This window comes from Thermobia domestica, chromosome 9 (genome assembly GCF_964235325.1).
Source record: "Thermobia domestica chromosome 9, izTheDome1.hap1.1, whole genome shotgun sequence".
In the NCBI taxonomy this organism is placed as follows: domain Eukaryota; kingdom Metazoa; phylum Arthropoda; class Insecta; order Zygentoma; family Lepismatidae; genus Thermobia; species Thermobia domestica.
The window spans coordinates 216,664,172-216,680,892 of NC_137462.1; the positions used below are offsets into that span (position 1 = coordinate 216,664,172).

Below are 16,721 nucleotides of genomic sequence, written 5' to 3' on the forward strand. Positions count from 1 at the left end.
TTGCTACTATGTATAGTATTAAAATGCGAAATCAGCATGGGACGAGGGAATTTTTCCCAATTAATATTTTGGAAAAAAAATCACCCACTAAAACTTGCTGGGAGTGAATAAATTGAAATAATGGCAGAATTTTGCAAAATAATTATAATAATTCATATGTAATCAATTCATATGTAATTACTGGGTAAAATAGTGGTGGTTAATTTCTAATACAGTGAAACCTCTCTTAACGGGCATCTCTCAATAGTGGACACCTTCATAAGAGCACAAACTTTTATTCTTCTATGCCATAAATATGTGTAGTGTGGTGTTATGTAAGATAACCCTTTCTTTTAGGGACATCTCTCATTTGCAGACAAATAATCGTGTTTCACAGATGTCCGTTTTGAGAGGTTTCACTGTATTACTTAGTTTAATAATAATAATAAATGCTCAAATGTGTGACTTCCTTTATTGAACCTACCACCTGCGAAGAGCTGATATAATAATAATAATAATAATAATAATAATAATAATAATAATAATAATAATAATAATAATAATAATAATAATTATCATTATTATTATTATTATTATTATTATTATTAGTAGTAGTAGTAGTAGTATTTTGTTACTGCGTAACAAAATATACTATTTTCTTTGAGTTTGTTTCAGGGGCGTCATTTCGGACTTCGCTTGGGGGGGGGGGCAAGAGCACCACCGACATAAGATTTTCGCGTTTTGTACTAGTATATTAGTAGACAATCAATTAAAGTATATGTATTTCTCAAACCCTTGGGGGGCAATTGCCCCCTCCTGCCCCCCTAAATGACGCCCCTGGTTTGTTTAAAAATGTATATCACTATTCTGAGAGCACCCCCTCCCCTTTTATTTTGAACAACCCTCCAAATAAAAATTTCTGGCGTACTTACTGCTTGGATCATACCTTAAGCTGTAAGTCCATCTCACTAGCCTCCTGCTGAAAGGGGCGATAAACTCCATTCAATCACGTAATATATATTGCGGTATATATATATATATATATATATATATATATATATATATATATATATATATATATATATATATATATATATATATATATATATATATATATACCGCAACAGAACACTTACAATTATTATTGTTATAATTGGTTTATTTACTGTATCCAGTGGAAAATCACCTGAAATCGTCTAGGTGCTAATTAATTATTATCACTGATATTACTAAAATTAAATTATTCTTTATGTTCTACTTGCAATAATTCGGAGTCTTTGTGCCCAAATTAATATTTTCTTCACAACACAAAAAATAATGTGACAATACAAATCAATATGATACCATACATATACTAGAAAAGAAAATAGATCTATGTAGGTATATATACTGTATATATTTCGAATCGTCATATATTTGATCAGCCATCATGCACAGAAAACGGATACTGCTCTATACCTATTCAATCGCTTTGTGTTCATGCCTGCTTCGATTAACGAACAGCTTACTCGAGATGAAGAATGTAAATACACTTCTAAACCATTTAAATCCCTTTGTATTATTATTCCAATTGTATACTATCCGTTTGAGAAAAAAAATAGTTTTCTAAAATTTGTCTTCAACACTGCCTCTTTTCATATTTATTGTTATTTTATAAATATTTTTATGAAAGACGCTCTTTCTGGACACCCCTAGATGTTTCTTTCTGCCCTCTAAAGATGGCATTTATATCACAGATTAACCCCCAGAGAGCGAAGCCGACGAAGGTTATTGGGGAAGGGTTTCAAAAAAGTTATGAAAGTATAGACAAATGGAGGCGCAAATCATTTACAATAATCAATAATGGAAATTCACAAAATGATCTAGTGAGGAAGAAATAATTTTTGTTTCATGATGTGTGATATGTGGTTTATTTTGTGTTGTTTTTTAAAAGGAGAAATAATGTAGTGAATTTATAACTCATGTAAGTACTATTGAAAAATTATTTAGATGAAAGCAATTAAACTTAGGTCTGTCATTTTGTGACGCAGTTTGGAAGTTACGCTATTATATCTTCTTATATGAATGCTTGTGCAGTAAATTTATACCTAGTGTTTGAAATGAATGAATAAATAAAAAATAATTTGCTTTATTGGTATGATTCCTATATTAGAAAATGAAAGAAATCTTAGTACGTTGACCCGTAATTATGATAGTGTAGAACAAAGCGTAACAAGCCATAATTAATTATATTTTAAACTCTTAACTTGTATTCATAGTGTTTTAATTGTACGAACAAGATTGAAGTTTTGGATATTTATTAATAAAAACACCGGTAGCAACATAATACGAGCAATGTCATTGAATTCCAAGTAAACCCTGATCTGCGGCAAGAGCTTTAAAGTTATGTCATAGATATCCTTGACACTATCCTTGAAATTAAAATTGTATAGTGAGATCGTATATACGAGAGGCTTTTGGCGCATGTGAAAATGTAAATTGTAATAGTCTAATACAAACGTACTGATACAGTTGTACTTATGTATCACCATTATATTTTTACGGTATTTCTCAATACTGTTCAGTTATTGTTTTCATTTCTTGGCCTGGTTTTGCTTGAGATAGATTACATAAAAAGAAAAATGTGCACATTATCATGAATTACATGTTTAATAGTCGCTTTTATTAATTAATGTTTTGACGTAGGCCTATATTCAACCCGATCTGTTATTACCAGGGAAGTTAGTGCAAGGCTCAGTCATTGTCAAGTACAAAGATTCTTGAAGGCAGGTGTATGTATTAAGCAACAAAGTAAACTTTGGTTGAAGTGAGAATGTAAAGTAAATTAGGTGGTCCCATGCCAAAACAGACTAACTACATTTTTTGACGAAATTGAGATAGTGACATTTGTGTTGAAAACTGAAAAGTTTATGATCCCAGGATGCACCTGTCACAATTAGTTACTCCACGAATAGCATACTGAAGAAGCTACAAACTTCATCTGGCATGATAAAACTTTTAGTTCATAACATAAATGTCACTTTATATCAATTTCGCCCAAGATGTAGTTAAGTCTGTTTTGGCATAGGATCCCCCAATTAATGTTTAACGTTGTTGAAACTTGACATATTGATGGACTACGTAAAAACTTGGTCATAAAGTGATCGGGTTACCTGCCGCAGATGGCGGCCCCGAAGTACGAAATTTACGGGGCAATGAACTGAATCAGAGGAAATGTCAGCATGAGAATAGGAAAAAAAGGTAATCACTGTATGGTGATGAATTACGGAAATAAAAAAATACGTTAATTCACGTATTGATGCGATATTAGGTAAAAAAAAAAAAAAAAAAAAAAAAAACAATAGAGTAAAATACGGTATTTCAGCATTTCTGTCTTAGCTAACCTAGGACCTATATATATGTTGCAGTAATGGAGTATAACAGAGATGTAGAGCATCTGAACGAAATGGGGCAAAATTGTGGATGCTATTCAATTTTATGAGGCATAAATTTATAAATCTACAGAAGAAGTGTTACTTAATTTCACAATAGGATTAAACAAGTAATTAAAATATATCGGAATCTCACCTTTTTTTTATTTATATTAAGGTAGAAATTCAAAACGGAAAGTGCTCATTACCATGTAATACTTCATAAGGAAGACATGAAGTGCTAAGTGAAGGCAGTACCCAAGGTGATCACAGAAGTGTCGCAAGCTACGCCTTATATAGGGCACATGTTTTTATGTCATATAAAGTGTTTTCTACTAACCTTGTTAATGTGTATACCCATCATCGCTGACGCGCCTCCCCATGCGGACGCACCCTTACGCTGCCGTTCTCTGCTGCACTCTTCCTCTGACTCGGTTAAAATTCGTGTCTTTAGTGAACATGTACAGTGCAGTTTATATGCTATATGTGCTATATGCTGTAGTTGTACTCAGCCCTCCTGAAGCCGATCAGGACCTATTAATGCAACGTTTTCCTTAAACACACTCTAATTCAATGAGAGTGCATTTCCTGCTAAGGGAAGCTTGTATTTTATGAATATAAGTATCCCCTTGTGTGACAGTCTAGTACAGGAAAGAAGTATTTCCGTATGTATTTTGGAATTTTTGAGGTTCCATGGACATGTATTTGATACGAGCTTCGCACCCAATGCCCTCTAAAAGTTTAATTACATACACCGTAATAGTGTATTGTTTTAGTGCTGGTTGGAAACATGAGAAGGTAAGGATTCATTGCTTCCGTTGTTTCTGAGTAGTGCATAGTTTGCAATAGTTAAAAGGTACCAATTTTGCGCAGTAATATAAATCTGACAGGGCGCAAAATTTCCAGTCACCAGGTCGCCATTGGCGACTAGAAATTTTGAACTGGCGACCAGTCTTTAGTACGAATGGTTTCTGCCTAAACACTCAGGGCTGCGCAGTTTCTGTTCCGCACGGAATTAATTGTCACTGAATGAGAGAAAACAGGGGCTGTGAAATCTTTCTTTGTCAAATTAAAGCTCGGGGAAGGGGGAATTGTCATAATTTGTACGTGAGAGATACTGGGTACCATCCATTCTTAATTGGCATGTGACTGACTTTGAAATTTTGCGCTCTGACTCAGATGATGTATCTAGTGAAGAGTAAAGAAAGCATTAAAATAAGAAAAAATGTTATTAACTCTTAAAAGAGTGAACGATAGAAATAAAAGAGGTGTAATTCTAGACAAGGTATATTAAAGTAATAACAAATAAATAGTAATAAAACGTTCAAAACAGGTTCAGGTGGGTCTAATCCGGAGCCACCATCTGTGGAAGATTAGCCAAACGGTCTAACGCGGATGCACATTTTCCTTACCTTTGCCATAAGTAAAGTTCAGTGCTTTTTAATAGTCCATTAAGCTGCACGATTTCCTGTACCAAACTGAACAGAGCCCAATATAATCTAGCTTAAACCTAAGGCGTATTTTATAAGCTGGCGGGGGTTAATGGACTTTGTGAATGTTTGCACCACACAGTAGGTCCAAAATGTTAAAGCTTAGGTTTAATTTTTATATTCTTGGACCTACTCCCCGGCATTTATGCGTTGCTTTTAAGTAATAAGAGCATTGTAAAGAAATTCGATGATAGATTATGGGTGCTTTTAGAATTTTAGGTGCACTTGAGGACTAAAGTAATGAGTATTTATGAACAACGTAAGTTATAACACGAACGACTGTGCAACAATAGCATATATGCTTATTGGGTACTCAGAGTTAACTGCTGCGGATGGCGACCCCGAAATACAAAATTTACGGGGAAGTGAATAGAATCAGAGGAAATGTCAGCACAAGAGTAAGAAGTATAATCAGTGTCGGATGAGTAGAGAGAAAACAAAATGAATTCTGGACAAGGCGAGTTCGCTTATTGTTGCTATATTAGGTAAACGGGCAGTAGAGCATAAAGATGGCATTTAGTATTTCCCCCAACTTGTTTCATGGCTCCAGAACCAATTTCCTTTTTTAGTCTAAATTGTGATAAAGGTAGAAAACAACGAGCCCTACGGGGCTTCTAATCCTCTTCGCTGGCTTAGCTATTTTTTATGAAGTAAGTAATAATGAAGATCTTGTATATGTAAAATTGAGGGAGAAGCAAAATACTGCCGAGCAGAAAATAACAGTGTTTCAAACCAACTGTCTTATTAACCAAGTTAAATTCTGGACTGTATGAGTTCGCATATTAATGCTATATTAGGTAAACAAGCGATACAGCATAATATGGCAGTTTCAATCCCGCTGTCTTACTAAGGGGCATTCCACCGAAAATCGCACAATGGTTGTTGCAGGATCATTTTTGAAAATTCTGATAATTTGCACATATATTGGTACATGTTTGGTAAAAACAATGGTACAATTAGAAATATCGGATTTCGTTCCAGATGCTCACGGAATGTGGTGTGCGGCAAATCAGGATACACATGAAATATAATTTCTTAGAAATGAAGAAGGGTACAAATATTAAATAAACCAGTGCAAATGTTACAAAGTGACCTTCAGTGTGGTGCTAGAAACTTTCTACCGCCTCAGTTTCAATTGTCTCTGATAATATCACGAAGTTATAAGTGAGCATCAGCCGAATTGCCATTTTCAAGCCCCGGGAATTGTGGGAAGGTATTGAGCGAAAAATGTTGAATATCGACTTTGTATTTGTCTTCACACAGTATACAGCTGAACGAAATAGGACATCGTAGAAATGATTCGTGATGATTTTATAAGACACCAAATATGTTCACAAACGGAATTTTTCCAATATTTGCACTTGTGTATCTCCGGCGGGGGAAAATGCAAAAATTCTGAAACCTACGCTGGTTAAAAAATAAATAACAGAGTTTGAGTTGTCAGATGTACAGACTAACGTTGGGAAGTTATGTATAAAATTATGTCAAGATACTAGGCAGTGGCGTATTTCTTTCATCTGTAAAACGTACAGTACATGAAAGTAGAACTAAATATGAGTAGAACAGTAAAATGACATGTTAGTAACAAAACATGGACAAAACAGGTCCTAAAAAGCACATGTGATAAAATAATCTAATTTATAATAGGCATTTGTAATAGAGAAATTTCTTTGCATATTTTTTCTGTAATACGATAGCTTCTCCCTGTAGGTGTTATCAGTTCCTAAAGTGTAAATACCCGCAAAACATGTGACAAAGATATGCAGGATGCTTCAGTTAACTTCGCAGATGTTGGTTCCGCTGGATTTAAGAACCGAACGTAGAAATCATTATTCTCCTGATTGACATTAACTACTGCCAGCCATCACTGGTGTTTATAAACGCGCACAATGAAGTCCTAGATGTGAAAATTAGAACAGTGAAATTCCGTGGGCACAGATGTTATCTGTACATGTTCTATTCACAGAATTTTGTTACATAGCAGTGTGCTTGTGCTAAAGCGGTACAAATCTGTGTTTTGATCTAAGATAAGGTATAGGTTTCCATTTGGCAAATTTTCTCTCAAGGATAGAACCAATAATTTCTACAGCTTCAGTGGAAACAAATATGTAGTTGATTCCTGTGATGATTATTTGACAAAAGTCCTACAAACAGGGTTGGCTGGTTTAAACCAAAAAACGAAAAAATGTTAGTAAAAGAGTAAGTGTTTGTAAAATCTTGATGAACACACATTTATGGGTTATCAGTTTCACTTCCGTATATTATTCGTATTATATTCAGACCTAAATTCCCCATTCATTACTCAAAGAGATTATACTACAAAAGCAACTTTTTTTTATAAGTTTAGGAATGTTTCTTTTGTAATTTTTTTATAGTTTATTATTGCTATGTAATTGCAATCAAAGGAAAATTCTAAATATTGTTTCCTTTTTTAATAATATTTACTATTGCTAAATTCGAATTGCCGTACTTTTTTTGGAAGGGGGGTCATACAAACCCCACGAGAGGCATTTATTGAAATCAAAAGTATCTTTAGTATCTATTTATGTATAAATTGGTCAGAGCCAAAATGGACTCAAATAATTCGTATTCACTTTTCTTATTGATATGCAAATTAAGTAGTATTTCTTTAACTTGGGCTAACAAAAGTCGTAGTGAACTAACTTCGACTAAACTAGTTCTGTACTCTGCAGTATTTTGAAATTGTCCACATTCAATTCTGTATAATGGTTTCATTTGTGCAACTGTTTATCTTTTTGTCCTTCTGAAATTACTCTTGACAATTATATTAGCAAGTATATAAAGATTAGTACAACGAATTTTTGTCAAGAGTCCTTCTTGAGTGACTCGGCAGACGTATCGTATTTGTAGACAATTAGTTGCGGTTTCGAGTTCAAATGGAGGACAGTTTCTCTCGGATGTAAGCCGAGAAGCAGTTTGGATTCCGCTTTAAGCTTATGTGAAGCCTTCCAGCATAATAACACCAGGGCGAAACAAACTTGTTTCTTTCCATATTTCATATAAATACTTAGAGCAAATTATTTAAACCATAAAAACCTGGTTTAAACAAACGAACAAACAAAAAAGGATTCTTTGGTTTTTTCAATAAAAATAATGGTTTTTGCCAACCTTGCCTATAGCTTGAGCGGTCATGATCTGGTTAGTGTATGCTCTTTGAAGACTATCTCTTGACGCTTCTCGTTTGGTTGTAGCACCTACATCTTCGCACGAGCGTTTATCATGGACAAACTCAGAAAAGTTCCACTCAGCAGAGAGACTAAAGTCAGATTCGTGATGACAGGTTTAGCTGATTCTTTTTGTTTTTGTACCGGACGTTCGTCTTATCACTAAAGTAAATGGGTAAAACCTTCTTTAAATAGTTGATGAGTTACATCTAAAATGTACCCTCATGCAAAAAAAAAAAAAAAAAAAAGCGTATACTGTAACCACGATTTTTCCCAATTATTCCATTTTCCTTACGTTTATGGGTAAAATTCAGTTATTAGTAAGTGGAGATGATAGAAAGCAATTCATCTAAGAAGATATTTCCAAAAAAGATAATAAAATAATAAAAATATAAGCAAAATTATGCTCGGTTTTGTGTATACTGGCAATATTGTTTTCGAGAGATTTTGCAGTAGCAGAGCACGATTGCAGAGGGAATAACACGATTGGTAGGGGGAGAGCTGAATCAAGGAACTGGAAAGTGGAATAAAATATTGCATTCATTGGCTTAGATCTAAGGTTTAAATTGTCTGCTAAATATATAAATTAGCTTCTGTAACCAAATTGTTGTACGGAAATATAGAAACAATGAGGAAAACTGTTTCCTTAAGTTTGGAAGTGACATGCTCTATAGCCATGAGCATTTATTTGTTAAGAGAAAGACAGGCAACAAAACGTAGTTTTGTGGTCAAGTGGGTAGAGTGGCGGACTGGTAGTTCTTATACTGTTTTGGCACTAGATCGAATCCCATCCATTTTATTTATTTTTTTTACAAAACATTATAGAAGGTGTATAGTTTTTATGTTAACCGAAACAATATAATAAGAAAATAACTTTTCCTCTGATGACTTATTTATTCAGGATTAGTGTACCATTAGTAATAGCGATTGTTTTCAGTTTATGCTATTGTATAGCTTCTTCTCCCATCCTCTTTTCTTGGAAAAATAACAATTTTGACTTCAATAAAATGTGAAAAATTAGACAAAAACAGACATCTTAGTACCAAACGTGATTATCGTGATAAAATGAACACGTTTCCCGTTATTAAGAAAGAAAGCTATAGAAAATTATTGAAGTTGGTCTTCTTTAGGTTTTCAGCATGCTATATATATATATATATATATATATATATATTCTTTATAGGAGTATACTTTATAAGGCAAGATGTGCCATCATACCCACAAATTTAGCTAGTGAGTGAAAGATGTTTTCTGCACAAATATTCTACAGGTTTAGGTGCATGAAACACCAATTCGCCATGGTCTCGCTTATCTGACCTTCGTTTATTCCACATATCGTATTATCCGACATATCATTGCAGGTAAAAAGTAGCATCAATCGGCAAGAACTGCAAGTTGTGGTCTAAGTCTGTTTTTGATGCTCTGGACTCGATCGCCTAGCACGCCCGTCTACACCATGACTCATACGTCTACTCCAGGTTTTCTTTTCGGAGGGGGCCCAACACGAATCCTCGTAAGCACGTAATTCTAATGTTTCAAAAATATAAATAATAATAAGAAGAAGAATGCATCAGTTCTGTATTTCTCTTAAACCTTTTCTTACTTTTCATTTATGAACCGGTTTACTTTAAACAAACTGCATTGTAGCACAAACGAAATCAAAAAATATTTTTGAAACACATGTAAAGAAAACTGTCTGCTACGCATATCACATGACAAAAATAGCAAATGGCAATGAGTGTATCGTTCTATTACATTAACGTTATAAACAGAGCAGAATCGAAATTGTAATCCCATTTAAAAGTGTTCATTAATTCCACCTGGTATCAATGGCATTACAGTATGTTCTTAGAATGATAACAACAACGTATTGCCCACAGTTTGGACACCGCCTCAAAGTAATCTGATATAAAAGAACCTCAAAAGGAAAAAAGGTTTATTAAAAAGTGCGTGAGTTTTGGAAGGGGACATATTAAATGCGTGAGTTTTGCAAGGGGACAGGAATATACGTCCCTGATTCAATGCATTATATTTATTTCTTACAAAACATGATTACTTAAGGCTGTTTCATCCTTATGGTAGCAATTCGCAGACGCCACCAGAGACGCTAGTTTCGCGTCAGCAACGTGACGCACTCAGTACGGAGTAGCCAGACACTTGTGTACAAGCCGTGCAGAGGAGAGACGTGTGTGAGCAAAATGCCGCCGAAAATCGACCCTTTTTGCGAGGGCTACATCGTAGCACTTTCTGATATAGGCTAGAGCTATAGCCGAATTAAGAACACAGTGCAAGAAGAAAGGTTCACAGTGTCTGATAAGGGAATTAATGCAGCCATCCATCGCAATGTAAACCGGGAGCAAACCATTGCCATGCGTCGTCAAAAGGGGCAAAAGAAGCAACGGCTCCACAACGCAGTCAAGACGTCATTGCCAAGGTCCGCCGGTTTGTGACCCAGGAGAATCCACCCACCCAACGTGACATAGTGAGGCGTGTTGGACGGTCAACTGTGATTGTACACCGAATCATACGCGACAATTTGGGATTCAGAAGTGCACACAAGCGGCGGGTCCATGTTCTGAAGCCAATGCACATGGCGGATGGCATGCAAAAGGCTGTATGAAGGTTACCTGGCAGGTGAAAAATGGCGTTATGTGATCACCTGAGATGAAGCATGGGTCTGTTTGACAGGATTCCAGAAGATGCGTGCAATTTACTACCGCCGCAGTGATGGAACCGATCATGCAAAGTGGGTTCGCTCATGCAAGGATAGTTTTCCAGAGGGATTTATGGTAGTGACGGGTTTCTGTGCAAAAGAAAAGCTTCCGATACACCGGGTGTCATCAAATGTCAAAGTGAATGCAGCGTATTATATCGAGCATGTACTGAAACCCATATATCGCCAACATACCTCGGCTTTGTATGGCAATGATACTGGCAGAGTGTTCATCCACCAGGACAAGGCCAGCAGTCATACTGCCAAACGAACGGTGGCCTACATGACACGTATGGACCAGGAGAGGTGTAAATACTATCCCATTTCGAGACATCCCCGTCAAGACCCCAGATCCCCTATGGACTTCTGTGCTTTCGGCCTCCTCAAACGGAACATCCATAAACATCGTCCGACCACACTTGGTGACCTTTGGAAAGTGTGCAAGGAGGAGTGGGCGAAATTGGATCAGGCAGTGCTCAATAGAGGTCTCCTTCAGTGGAAACTATGATGTCGTGCAATCGTTCACCAACGGGGCTCTCACATCGAATATGATCGCTGATGGAAACGGGGTTTTACGCCCTAGGGCACGGATCTGTACTTCACTACCATAAGGCTGAAACAGCCTTCTGTATTAGATGCGTAATATGTAAAATTATATCATAGTTTAATTTTTAATAGGTCTTTTCTTAACACATCCATAAATTCCGGCGTTCTGCCTGCCTGTTTTATGTTGGATTAGCGAAACTACTGTATTTCCAAAGATAGCATATACACAGGGGCTAGCGGTGTACACGGGCCGGAATTTTTAGCCCGGACCCTTGAATCTATAAGCATTAGCGGATTAAGGACGGAACCAATGGAGACCAGGCTCCGGTATCCCAACCTCAGGGGGCTCCTTAAAATCCCTCTTTTTAATACTAAAATATAGTAATCAACTTATTATATTATAGGCTTCAGACCTATGCAAATTTCTTTCGGTTCGTTACGCTCGCGGTATTGCTAGATTTAAGCCTTTCCATCAGCAGTATTTAACTGTTAATAATGAATATAATTATTTAACTGTTAATAACGAATGTAACTAAACTAATTATTGTAAACTTGGAGCACACTAAAATATTACAGCATAGTTCTCGGTGTTTCGATAAGCCTATGAGGCTGTGGAAGGCAGCAAAGAAAATGTATGCTCTGGAACTATTCGTAACATAGGGCCACCTTAAAATAATCGGCTCCAGGTCCCCAAAAGCCTTAATGCGCCCCTGTCTATAAGCAATATTTCACGAAAAGCTGGTATTTTTTTAAATAAATGTGTTCGTCATCAAGTTTTCATAAAGTAGTCCCTTTCTCCTTTAAATAATTTCAGAGGCCGCGGTGTTTCAGTGGTAGAGCATTCACCTCTGGTGCATGGAGTCCTTGGTTCGATCCCTGCTCGTGCCAAGTGAACCTTGTGCTGACAAACACCGTGTGCGTGGGTTTTCTCGGGGTTCTCCCGTTTTCTCCCACTTTCTTCATTCGACCATTTCATTCATTTCTCATCATCACTGTCTCCTTTAGCCTAGCCGGCATAAAAGATTTCATTTCAAATAATTTCAGTCAAAACACAGTTGCAGGAACTATGTAATTTCGAATAAAACAAACTATATAAAATTCTGAGTATATTATTTTTTTAATGAAATTCTCGCGAACCTTATTTCTAAATCGAAGAGTAAGAAGACTAAATTCAATCTTATTATTATAGATCCATTTCAATTGAAGCAGTTGAAATAGTTGGGAAAAATTAAAAAGCCATACCGTATATTCCAGCGTTCCACAATCGGTATAACGCGGCACACTGGTATGTCAAGCAAGCTGATCCATGGAAGAGTGTGACGCAAACTTTTTCCTATTATTTGCAATAATATTTGTCGAGTTTGTTATTTATTATTATTATTATTATTATTATTATTATTATTATTATTATTATTATTATTATTATTATTATTAACAACTATTCTTCCATGGATCAGCTGTCTGTATACAGTTAACCAACTACAAGTATCACATTGAGGGAATGAGTGAATAATTATTCACTTTAATAGTAATAGAAAAGTCTATTTGCTTGTATATTCTACCAGGAATAACTGCATCCGTCTAAAAAGTTAGGACTAACAATAAAGGGGTCCGGTGTTTTGACCACACACCGCCTCAAAGTCGTGAGTGCCACAAGTTCTCTTCTACGCCTTGGCACAATAAGGGCTGTTGCGTTCAGGAAGGGAAAGAAACAACGTAATTCCATTGCACTTATATGCTTTAATAAGTGTTAACTTATGTTTATAAATTATGCAAGTGATCGTATCCTTTTTTGTTTATTATTAATTCTTATTATTATACATTCCTTAACACGTTGATTGCCATGCGTATGGAATTCCATACACACGGATCTCCCGTGCAGCGCCGCGTGATGATTTTCCATACACAAAAAATATAGATATTCCAAGTTTGTTCTGTTCGTTCTATAGGTGTGTATGTAATTAGATACATATGGCGTAGAAATCAAAATTTAATGTCCACGCCACATATATGGAAAACCACGCACAAAGAAATGTATGAACAAAGACATTGAGTTTAACATCTCGTTTAGCAACGAAACTATATGAGACGTCAACCTACTGATTAACGTGGACTAAGAGCCACGTGAGCTCTCGCAGAGTCTCCCACGTCAAAGGCGCGTACGCTAACCGCTTAGCCACGAAGGGGCTCATGAACAAAGACACTTATGGGCTAAAACAAAGGCGAAAAAAATGTGTGTGCTGTGATTTTGAGTTTATCGTCCCTTTCAGCAGCGAGGCTATATGAGACGTGAACCTACTGATTAACGTGGACTCCGAACCACATGAGCTCCCGCCGGACGGAAACAAAGAATTACTGGCGGATTGCTGTCTGTGATGCACAGGTGATAACGGTCAACAGTTTTAAATTTAAACAAATATAGTTTTAATTCAACACGAATTTAACTTACAGTGTACAGTGGGGAAGACTCAATAGGTCGCAAGGATCTTTACAATAGAAAAAAACCCGTCAAATACACTGCAAACCTGTCAGCAAGCCCCTATCAATATTAAACAGGTATTGTGTTCTAATGTTCATTTCAATGTTAACCTATGTAGGCCCACGGACTTCAATACTCGCCCTCAAACGAAGGTGCAGACTATTCATGATTTGCAGTATTAAACTCTCTCTCATCCTCTGTATTCTCCTAACATGTCTCCCAGCGATTACATATTTTTTGGTATCTCAATCACTTCTTAGTAGGATAGCTTTAGCTAGAGACCACAGATTAACCTGGCATTGTAATCAACTAAACCGAGACGCAATGCTACTCACAATTAAAATCAATTTTCCATCGATTTATCACTATGTCTATCAATGCTATGCGCAACCAAGTAATATATTTCTAGGGGATAAGATTATACTCTCGCAACGTGGAGTACAACAAGGCGATCCTCTAGGTCCCGCTTTGTTCGCCATGACAATTCAGTCCATAGTGTCTAGGATTAACACTGAATTAAATATCTGGTACTTAGATGATGGCACCAGAGCAGAAGATCCTGACACAGTTATAAGTGAACTACACAATATTCGAACTATGGCAGCAGACATCGGACTACACTTAAATTTTATGAAGTGTGAAGTAGGATTTTTAGGAATTTCCAAGATCAAATGGAAGTGTTATATTCACAATTTAAAAATTCAGCACCGGGAATACAACTTATCACAATCTCGTCAGCTTTTCTACTTGGTGCAGCCTTTTCACCAGAGGCAACACGTAATTTGTTAGTCGAGAAAACTAAAATGTTAGATTTTTTTCTTGTCACGTCTGGCCCTAGTCTCCGCACATTCAGCTTTTTATCTCCTTCGTGCGTCGTTCTCCATACCAAGACTAATCTATTTTTTACGCCGTTCTACTTCTTGGCGTGAAGTCGATTTACTAGAGAAGTTTGACACCGTTCTGAAATGTGGACTGGAATCGTTACTCAACTGTAACCTAATTAGCAACGCATGGATACAGGCCTCCCTTCCAGTTGATTCTGGAGGTCTTGGTATTCGTCGGGTTGTCGATTTGGCGTATCCTTCATTTTTAGCGTAGTTCTATGGCTCCCGGCATACCATTGAGATACTCCTCAACCAACTAAACGAGCCTCACATAGAATCCGATGTCCAAGACTGCATATCTGACTGGTCTAACCTAGTTGGTTTACGCCCTCCTGAAATAACGGGCAGAAGTTCGCAATCAATTTGGGACAAGCCAATCATCAAATTATATCAATCAGTGTTATTACAAGAAGAAGACGGTCAAGAGGATAAGGCTAGACTTCTCGCCTCCTCATCACCAATTTCAGGTGCTTGGCGACAGGCATTACCTTCACACACGCTAGGACTGCACCTTCCAAACGGAAGTTTTCGTATTGCAGTTGCACTTCGCCTAGGAGTAGACATCTGTGAATCACATATCTGCTCTAAATGTGGTGCATCAGTCAAGCAGAATGGTGTACACGGTCTGTCTTGTATAAGTAGCTCCGGAAGACTTGAGAGGCATTCGAACGCGAATGACATCTGGAGAGCACTCACATCGGCGGAATCTGTTCGTGAACCTGTGGGATGTAACAGATCTGATGGCATGGCGCTGGTACCATGGAAAAGGGGAAGGATTCTTCTCTGGGATTTCACCTGCTCTGACACTTTCGCGTCATCTAATCTCACTCTTTCTTCATCTCGAAAAGGAGCTATTGCAGCCCGCAGAGAATGCGAGAAAAGAAGAAAATCTGCTCGATAGATACATGTTCGTGCCCGTAGCCATTGAATCGAACGGCATTTGGAGCCTTGAAGGGCTCAATTTCATCAAAGAAGTAGTCCAAAGTATTGCACAACTTACTGGTGACAAGCGGGCTACTAGTTTTCTGATACAACGTATCAGCATAGCAGTTCAGCGAGAAAATGTGGCTTCCATTTTAGGTACATTAACTCCTGAAAAATTATTAGAAGTTTTCCTTTTATAACTAACTGTTCAGAATTTACTGTTTATCTTTCTGTAAAAAAATAATAAATAAAAATATGAAAATAATATCATAACAATAAATAAGTTATATAGCGTAAGATAAAGAATAACATTACAAAATTTAAATTTGTAATATATAACAATATCATATAAATACATTGTTAATACACGTTAATTGTCAATGCAATTTTATAATTATATTGATCTTTATATAGAATAATTTAAGGATATCATATTGTTTGCACAAAGGATTAGCACAACACTGTTTTCCCTCTACGATCACACTTTCCGAAAACGATTGCTACAAGTTTCTTTGCAGTGTGTTTGTTATTCTCGTACTTTACATAATGCACCCTTCTGTGTTTCAGCACGTTTTGATACTGGTGACATACATACCTCACCACACACATTTCATCTACTTCTTTTAGGTTAGATTGTGCAGGTACATATTCTTGGTCACTTTGGTTCCATATTATCTACATCTACACAAACAAATATTGTTTTGTAGCACGTTGAATAAAGACACTTGCCAGAAATGAGTTTCACTGGTTGGTTTTGCTTCCTTTTCAGATGATTACGCGTTATTTCCACACAGTCGTATTTGCTCCCTTTTTTCCCGACCTTTCTGGCATTGAAGAAAATCGGATCACACTTGTCTAAAAAGATTATGATATTTGCCAAGAAATTTCTTTTGATACGTACACACATTCTAGATGTCTTTAGTTCTTTCTTTCTTTCTCTCCCTCCTTTTTCCTATCCTTAATTGTAAAACTGTTGTAAATTGTAAATCAGTCTCACGTAATTCACTCACTGGAGTTAAACGTGTTCACTGTTTTTACCATACCTGTATGTATTCTCATGATGGTCCTTTTAAACACACTGTCCGACAGAGTTCTCCATTTTCGTGTAACA

The 16,721-nt window shown here is 36.5% G+C and overlaps 1 protein-coding gene across 4 annotated transcripts in view; it reads left to right on the plus strand.

Annotated features, from left to right (window-relative positions):
- The first annotated feature begins 1,675 nt into the window (after positions 1–1,675).
- LOC145660596 (uncharacterized) overlaps positions 1,676–16,721 on the plus strand; it is a 71,789-nt gene continuing 56,743 nt past the window's right edge. For 2 of the 4 annotated variants that reach the window (XM_081725854.1, XM_081725855.1), the window contains exon 1: positions 1,676–1,942. The gene's annotated coding sequence lies outside the window, so the exon portion shown is untranslated. The remainder of the gene's footprint in view (positions 1,943–16,721) is intronic. The other 2 variants (XR_014126839.1, XM_081725853.1) reach the window with 2 other exon arrangements.